Source organism: Palaemon carinicauda, chromosome 30 (assembly GCF_036898095.1).
Source record: "Palaemon carinicauda isolate YSFRI2023 chromosome 30, ASM3689809v2, whole genome shotgun sequence".
Taxonomy (NCBI): Eukaryota; Metazoa; Arthropoda; class Malacostraca; order Decapoda; family Palaemonidae; genus Palaemon; species Palaemon carinicauda.
The window spans coordinates 89,523,808-89,533,117 of NC_090754.1; the positions used below are offsets into that span (position 1 = coordinate 89,523,808).

The 9,310-nt window shown below is 34.3% G+C and overlaps 1 protein-coding gene across 1 annotated transcript in view; it reads left to right on the forward strand.

Moving 5' to 3' along the window:
• The window catches only part of LOC137623343 (uncharacterized), a 1,305,328-nt gene that overhangs the window by 1,107,395 nt on the left and 188,623 nt on the right, over nt 1-9,310 (forward strand).

A 9,310-nucleotide genomic window follows, 5' to 3' on the forward strand; every position in this document is an offset into this window, starting at 1 on the left:
CAAGAGTAGGTAACTTTTGTGAATTTTTACGAATGTAAAAGTGAATAACTTTCATGAATGTGCAAGAGTAGGTAACTTTTGTGCAATTTTTACGAATGTAAAAGTGAATAACTTTCATGAATGTGCAAGAGTAGGTAACTTTTGTGAATTTTTACGAATGTAAAAGTGAATAACTTTCATGGAATGTGCAAGAGTAGGTAACTTTTGTGAATGCAAAAGTGAATAACTTTCATGGATGTGCAAGAGTAGGTAACTTTTGTGAATGTAAGTGTGAATAACTTCATGAATGTGAAAGAGTAAAAAGCCTTCAATAAATGTAAAAATGTGATTAACTTTCATGAATGTGAAAGAGTAGGTAACCTTCCTGAATGTAAAAGTGAATGACTTTCTTGAATGTAAAAGAGTAAAACTCTTTCATGATTGTAAAAAGAGTAAAAGCCTTCCATGAATGTAAAAGTGAATAACTTTCATGAATGTGAAAGAGTAGATATCCTTCCTGAATGTAAAAGTGAATAACTTTCATGAATGTGAAAGAGTAGTTATCCCTCCTGAATGTAAAGTGAATAACTTCATGAATGTGCAAGAGTAGGTATTTTTTGTGAATGTAAAAGTGAATAACATTATGAATGTGCAAGAGTAGGTCATTTTTGTGAATGTAAAAGTGAATAACATCATGAATGTGAAAGAGTAAAAACCTTCCATGAATGTAAAAATGTGATCAACTTTCACGAATGTGAAAGAGTAGGTAACCTTCCTGAATGTAAAAGTGAATAACTTCAATGAATGTGAAAGAGTAGGTAACCTTCCTGATTGTAAAAGTGAATAACTTTCATGATTGTAAAAAGAGTAAAAGCCTTCCATGAATGTAAAAATGTGATCAACTTTCATGAATGAGAAAGAGTATGTAATCTTCCTGAATGTAAAAGTGAATAACTTTCATGAAAGTAAAAGAGTGAAACTCTTTCATGATTGTAAAAAGAGTAAAAGCCTTCCATGAATGTAAAAATGTGATCAACTTTCATGAATGTGAAAGAGTAGTTATCCCTCCTGAATGTAAGTGAATAACTTTCATGAATGTAAAAGAGTAAAACTCTTTCATGGTTGTAAAAAGTTAATGTGCTAGAGTAATGCCTTTTCTGAATGTGGAATTGAAATGTTAGGGTGATCTAGTCCTGTACAGTGGATAGGAAGCCAAGGCTACACTGCCAGTAATGTCGAAAGCTAAACGTAATGTGTACCTGAAATCGGAAACAAATAATGCAAGAAAGGCTTCACATTTAATGACAATTAATGATGGTAAGGACACTGTTGTTATTGATAATTTTGTTAGTGAAAAATAAAAACTTTCTTGGGAACCAAATAATAAGTGCAGCATCGTTGTCATTATCCTCAATTTTCTTATCGTGTTTATATATATAAATATATATATATATATATTATATATATATATATATATATATATATATATATATATATATGTATGTATATATATATATATATATATATAATATATATATATATATATATATATATATATATATATATATATATATATATATATATATATATATATATATATATATATTTATAAATCTCTCTCTCTCTCTCCTCATCTCTCTCTCTCCTCTCCTCTCTCTCTCTCTCTCTCTCTCTCTCCTCATCTCCTCTCTCTCTCTCTCTCTCCCTCCCCATTAGATTAAGTCTTGCTACTCTTATTTCTCTTCCTCCTCTTTTTAAGTTTTTAGTTTATATGTCAAAAAAAAATAATTTTAATGTTATCATACTTATATTTTATTTTAATTGTTCATTACCTCTCTTGTAGTTTATTTCTTTCCCTATTTCCTTTCCTCATCATGCTATTTTTCCCTGCTCAAGCCCTTTGGCTTGAAGCGTCCTCCTTTTTTCAGCTAAGGTCGTAGCTTAGCTAGTAGAAGTACCGGTAATAATAATAATGATAACAATAATAATAATCATAATAATAGTCATGATGATAATAATATGAAAAGAATTTTAGAATATTAACAAAGTACACGTTGCTAATATAATGTATATTTAATTGAATTAAAAGAAAACTAGGTGGTGTGTATTTAGGGCATTTTCCCCATTTGACATTGCCCTTCAAAGAACCTGACGTGTAAAGGAAAATGTTAACTAGTGATCTTGAAGGTGTCCATAAGGCCGGGAGCACATTAGCGACTCTGTGGCACCACAAAGCCACAGCATCGTGTGGCGGGGATGTGGTCTCCCATAGGTTTCCATTATTTTCAAGTTTTGCCGCGCAAAACTAGCGACTGTGGCAAGCGACTGTGGCTCTCTGTCGCTCATCCCCCCCACAGGCGTGGCGTGGCTTTGAAAACAATGGAAACCTATGGGAGACCACATCCCAGCCACACAATGCTGTGGCTTAGTGGCGCCATAGAGTCGCTAGTGTGCTCCCGACCTAACAGTTGTTCATTATGTAATAACCAGTCATAAACGAGCAAACTAGTGTGATTATTAGTGTAGATTTATGTTTAATACTGTTTTCATTGTCGTTTTTTATTCTTCAGTTTGACTTGCCTATAGATTAGAAACTCAGTTTTGTACTAAACAACAAGTTTATTCTTCAAAATTATGTTTGAAGGCAAGGGGAACTAATGAGTCATCATGAAGGTGTCTATAACAGTTGATCATAATGTATTAACCAGTCATGAACGAGTGAACTACTGTGATTATTAGTGTAGATTTATGTTTAATACTGTTTTCTCATTGTTGTATTTTTATTCTTCAGTTTGCCTTGCCTATAGATTAAAAACTCAGTTTTGTACTAAGCAACAAGATATACTTCAAAATTATGTTTGAAGGCAAGGGGAACTAATGAAAGGCAAGCGGTGTTTTCTCCCTTTTTTTTTTTCCTTTTTATGCACCAAGACTTTTCGAAGAAAGGATGTAAAACCATTCTTCTCAATCTTCACTGCTTTCAAAACTGATGAAATTGATGTAAGTACGACGAGACCCTCTGTGATGTAAACCTTAGGTGGCAAAATTACTGTTTAGAATTTCGTATTCGGTAATTGTTTACAACACCACGCTCTCCATTTAGGCCGGGAGCACACTAGTGACTCTGTGGCGCCACAAAGCCACAGCATCGTGTGGCGGGGATGTGGTCTCTCATAGGTTTCCATTGTTTTCAACTTTTGCCACGCAAACTAGCGACTGTGGCAAGCGACTGTGGCTCTCTGTCGCTCATCCCCCGCCACAGGCGTGCTGTGGCTTTGAAAACAATGGAAACCTATGGGAGACCAAATCCCCGCCACACGATGCTGTGGCTTTGTGGAGCCACAGAGTCGCTAGTGTACTCCCGGCCTTACTCCAAAATAATGCAAACCTGCAGTTTTTCATCTTCTTGCACAGTAATTAGGTGGTTATTTAAATTCTGGGAAAGCAATAATTAGCAAGATATGTTGAGGAAGGGGGAAGGGGTTATAAAAAGAAAATAGCTCGGAACTAACATGTCAACATAGTCAACCAAACAGAATCGTGATGCCAGCGTACATAAACAGAAGTTCCTGATGCCAGCGTACATTTTATATACTGTATACTCAAAATATACTTATTAAAAAATTCAGTGATTACTCAAAAGTGTCACTATTTGTAAATTGCATATTTTTTGGACACTTTTGAATAAATTTATCCATTTTCAATCAAGTATATTTTGAATATGCAGTATATCAAATGTACGCTGGCATCACGAACTTCTGTTTATGTACGCTGGCATCACGAATTCTGTTTGGTTGACTATGTTGACATGTCAGTTCCAAGTCGTTTAGTGAGGAAACCGAGTTATTTTCTTTTTATAACCCCTTCCCCCTTCCTCAACATATTTTGCTAATTATTGCTTTCCCAGAATTTAGATAACCACCTAATTACTGTGCAAGAAGATGAGAACTGCAGGATTGCATTATTTAGGAGCAAATGGAGAGCGTGGTGTTGTAAACAATTACCTCGTATTCATTTGCCACGTATTCGGAGAGCAACTGCATTTAGAAGTACTGTAGATATTGGCGAATGGCTCGTTAAATCAAATCACGTATTCTTAAAACCGATTTATTTAGAATAACTATAATCTTCGTGAATGATTATTTGATTCATCAAATAAAAACATGGTAGTATAAAAAAAGCACCTATATTGTGAAATAGTAAATACATATTTCTTAATTGAAGTGGTTATTGATTAAGTAGATAGTCTCCACTCACACACCCAGAAAGTAGGCCTCTGAAAATATAGTAGTAATTGGCCAAGCTATTCGCTTTTGGATACTAAGTCCCAATTGTAAATATTTAGAGCTGCAGAAGTAATTTGTTGTTTGCACTTCAAGTAAATTTACTAATTTCTTTAGTAAACTGTTACGAATTATCTTGGTTAAATTGTGCACTTGGTATGGACTTGCCTAATATTCATTACGCATAGTGCAGTACTATAGGTATTAACCTAAGGTAAGGTTAAATTTCAAGCACATTTTGCTATATACATTTTTTTTTAAATTGCTCTAACAGCCTTAATTTTTGTCATAGAGAGGTCAGGGTGATCTCATTCTTTTGGAAAATGCCTGAAGTTTCTCATAAAGTTATAAAAAATATGCAAAAACATGTAAATAACAGTGTTTTGCAAGAACGTACCGGTACGTCCATAGGGGGTGAAAGGGTTAAGTGTTCACTACTCACCTTATAGTTGGCCTATTGTTATGCTTATGATGGCAATTTGAATGAACTTCCTTTCATTGATATATGCATTAGTTTATTGGAATTTTGAATGAAATGTATTAAAAATGAGGAAGGCTTTCTCAACACGCGAAAATTATAGGCGGAATTTCTAGGTATTTATTTTATCTACATTTTTTTTTACTATTAACAATAAAAACAGGGACAGAAACCAATACACAGGTTGTGTAGTCTATTTCAAGTTATCTATGTGAAAATGTTCAACATTTGAAAGTTGTTGTTGAACGTGGTTAGAATGATCCTTGAATTAATATAAAATATCAAAACTTCCCTTTAATATATATATATATATATATATATAATATATATATATATATATATATATATATATAATATACATATATATATAATATATATATGTAAATATACATATATATAAATATATATGTAGATATACACACACATATATATATACATATACAAAAATTACATTGCGCAAATTACATTGCATTTTGAAACAACAGGACTATCATTTGATCCGTGAATCAATCAAGGAAAAAAATATTTTTGCCTTTGATGTTTGGCTGACAACGAGGAATTTTCAACAGAATCCATTTAAAGGAACGAATAGATTCGTCTATGCTGCAACTGATTCGAATTTAATGCGAGGAGGAGTAACAGTGAAGAGAAGGTGAACCCTTCGGAGGAGTTTAACCTCCTGATGACCTGCGAGATTGATGGAATAAATGGATGCCAAAGTTAAATCCAGATCGGGCAACCCTTAGGCCGGGAGCACGCTAGCGACTCCGTGGCGCCACAAAGCCACAGTATCGTGTGGTGGGATGTGAGCTCCCTTAGGTTTACATTGTTTTCAAGTTTTGCCGCGCAAAACTAGCGACTGTGGCTCTCTGTCGCTCATCCCCGCCACAGGCGTGGCGTGGCTTTGAAAACAAGGGAAACCTATGGGAGACCACATCCCCGCCACACGATGCTGTGGCTTTGTGGAGCCACAGAGTCGCTAGTGTACTCCCGGCCTTAATGAAGATGGAAGACGTCTGACTTTTGGAGTGTCGGTAGAGAAGAGGGTGCAAGACCAGATGAATTTTTTTTTTTTTGGGGGGGGGGGGGGGGCACGCGCACACACAGATTGCTCGGAGCTTATCTCTGAGCGTGAGCTTTTAGAGTCTTAGACCAGCAGTCATAGCCTCCAGCTTTTTATGGGGGATATATAATTTGCTGTCAGAGGACTGGACGTGGGTGGCCGAAATGGAGACAAGGAACTTGATAGAGTAATAATGAAAGCACCATAGTGAATATTGAAAGCTGTAAACAAGAGTTCATTATTCGTTTAATAACTAAAGATTAAGACTCCAGCATATTAAGATTTCGATTTTATGTTTAATAGAATTAAAAAGAATTGAAGCCTTATGGTTTACAGTAAAATGTGTATATATGAAAAGAAATACCAGGTGAATTAATTAATATGTTGATTTTGAGGTTACCTTACAACAAAATAAAATAGTTGCATTTTAGAACACAGGTACGTCTTCTAAAAGTCTTAATCTGCCAGTCAGTGCACATTATTGGAGGTAACAAAGTGGCAAACAACACGAGTATCCTAAGAAATGGGGGGTGACTTGTTCTGTTTATGTCACAGACAGTTGGAGTGGGAAGAGCCTTGCGTTGCCAAATGAGGAAAAATGTAAGAAACTAATGAAGATAAATTCTAACTGATGGTAATCTGTATTCGGATATTCTTAAACCAAAGAAAGTTTTTTTTTTTTTTTTGTCGTCTTTTTTTATTTTGCTTTGTCCATGTGCTTCAGGTGTAGATTCCCAATTGTTCCAATATAAATGTACTTTGTTTGAAATGAAAATGTATGAAGCTAAAAAAGTACTATGTTTGAATGAAAATGTATGAAGCTAAAAAAGTACTATGTTTGAATGAAAATGTATGAAGCTAGAAAAATACTATGTTTGAATGAAAATGTATGAAGCTAAAAAAGTACTATGTTTGAATGAAAATGATGCAACATTAGGGTCATGTATGAAGCTAAACTTGAGGTAATCAAATATCTGAGTTATACGAATATAATATATTTCATAATTTTTATTACCTCTCTCTCTCTCTCTCTCTCTCTCACTCTCTCTCTCTCATCTCTCTCTCTCTCTCTCTCTCTCTCTACAGAAAAAACGTGATATTTAGATGCAATGAACCACTAGGTATGAATCCTTACCTGTTTCATTCTCATTAAGGTACTTTCTAATGGACTGGTTCATAGAAGAAGAGGTTCACATTATATTCATCATCATCATCTCTTCTTACACATATTGACGCAAAGGGCCTAGGTTAGATTTCACCCGTCTTCTCTATCTTGAGCTTTTAAATCAATACTTCTCCATTCATCATCTCCTACCTCACGCTTCATAGTCCTCAGCCATATAAGCCAGGGTCTTCCAAATCTTCTAGTGCCTTGTGGAGCCCAGTTGAAAATTTGGTGAACTAATCTCTCTTGGGGAGTGCGAAGAGCATGCGCAAACCATCTCCATCTATCCCTCACCATGATCTCATCAACATATGGCAATCGAGTAATCTCTCTTATAGTTTCATTTCTAATCCTGTCCTGCTATTTAACTCCCAATATTCTTCTGAAGGCTTTGTTCTCCAATATACAAAATCTGTTGGATATTTTTTCATTGTTATACCACAACTCATGTCCATACAGAAACAGATCTCACTAAACTTATACAGTATATAGTCTGACTTTTATATGTAATTTCAGGCGATTTGATTTTCAAATTTTACTTGAACTAGCCATTGTCTGATTTGCTTTTTCAATTTATCATTAAACTCAAATTCTAAAAATCCTTTATTAGATATTATAGTTCCTAAATATTTAAATGATTCTGCCTCATTATCCTTTCTCCTTCCAATGATATTTCATCTTTCATTGCATACTCCGTTCTCATCATCTCTGTCTTTCTTTTATTTATCTTGAGCCCAACCTCATGTGATATTTCATGCATTCTGGTAAGCAAGTTTTGTAAGTATAATGACAGCTAATAAGGACAGCGTCATCAGCATACTCTGATTCAGTTGATTTTCTGTTATCAATCCAGTCCAATCCTCCTCCACCATTCCTAACTGTTCTATGCATTACAGAATCCATGAGGAGGATAAACAACATAGGTGACATTACATACCCTTAGAGTACTCCACTGTTCAATGGAAATTCATTTGATAGGACTCCCTCAACATTAACTTTTCACTTGTTATGCTCATGAACAGACTTAAATCAAATTTACCTATTTAGGAGGAACTCTCCACAAAATTGGTCGATGCATACTATATATTATTATTATTATTATTATTATTATTATTATTATTATTATTATTATTATCATTAACTAAGCTACAACCCTAGTTTTTAAAAGCAGGATGCTATTAGTCAAAGGGCTCCAACAGGGAAAAATAACCCAGTGAAGAAAGGAAATAAGGAAATAAATAAACTACAACAGGAGTAATAAACAATTAAGATAAAATATTTTAAGAGTGAATGAAGACATACCAACACACAGACAAGAACAACTGAGACCTCGAAAGTTAATTTTACAAAATTAGTTTCCTGAACAGCAGAACTGAATGATTTCTCTTTTATTAGTAAATGACAAACATATAGGTCAAACAAAAAAAAACAAAAAAAAAAGATTGCAGGCAGTTCGCAACACATTTAGAAGAGCAGATGAGATTCTAAGGAACTCAAAGGTTGAATTTCCAATGTAATTTTTGGTCCTGCACAGCTTTACTTAAGACAAGTGGGTGCTGAATATAAATAAAAGAAAATACGTGGAAGCTTTTCAGATGAATCTTTTGTGTTGTATTTGTTTGGCAAAAAAAAAAAAATATTTATATGGCGAGAAATAAAGAGAACGAAGACATTGTAAAGGGGTGACCAATGTAAAAAGATGGGTCAGAAATGTTGTAGAAAGTGTTTTAAAGAGAGAGAATGGAGCGCGTTTAGGTCGATGGAAAAGTGTAAAATGCTGATGATGGCAGGAAGGATGCAAGGAAGACGTAGGAGGTAATGGACTATCAAGGTTTATGGAAGATAGGCATAAGTGTCGTAACATCTTGAAAACTAGAGTTAGTGTAATACATGAATTTGGTTGGCAAAGTGAGTGTTCAGGGGATAGGATGTATGAAATTTCTTAATGACTGGCAGTTGTTTTTAAATCTATAAAGATAACCCTGTTCTTTGAAAAAGGCTCATTGTAAAAAGAAGTCCTTGTTAGCCATACTCTTATCGGTTGGTACAGTGAGTGTTCAGGGGATAGGATGTATAAAATTTCTTAATGACTGGGCAAATCTATAAAGATAACCCTGTACTTTGAAAAAAGGCTCATTGTAAAAAGAAGTCCTTGTTAGCCATACTCTTATCATTATGCTTTCAACTTTTTAGTGCCAAGAAATGAAGTGACTGTATATAAAGTTTGCCTCTATCCCATTAGTGGTTCCCTTATGGATATTTTTTTTTTCTAGAAATAGTCATAGGACAGTAATGATAGCATGAAAAAATTACGCATCTTTCTTTATTCATGATTTTTTGGG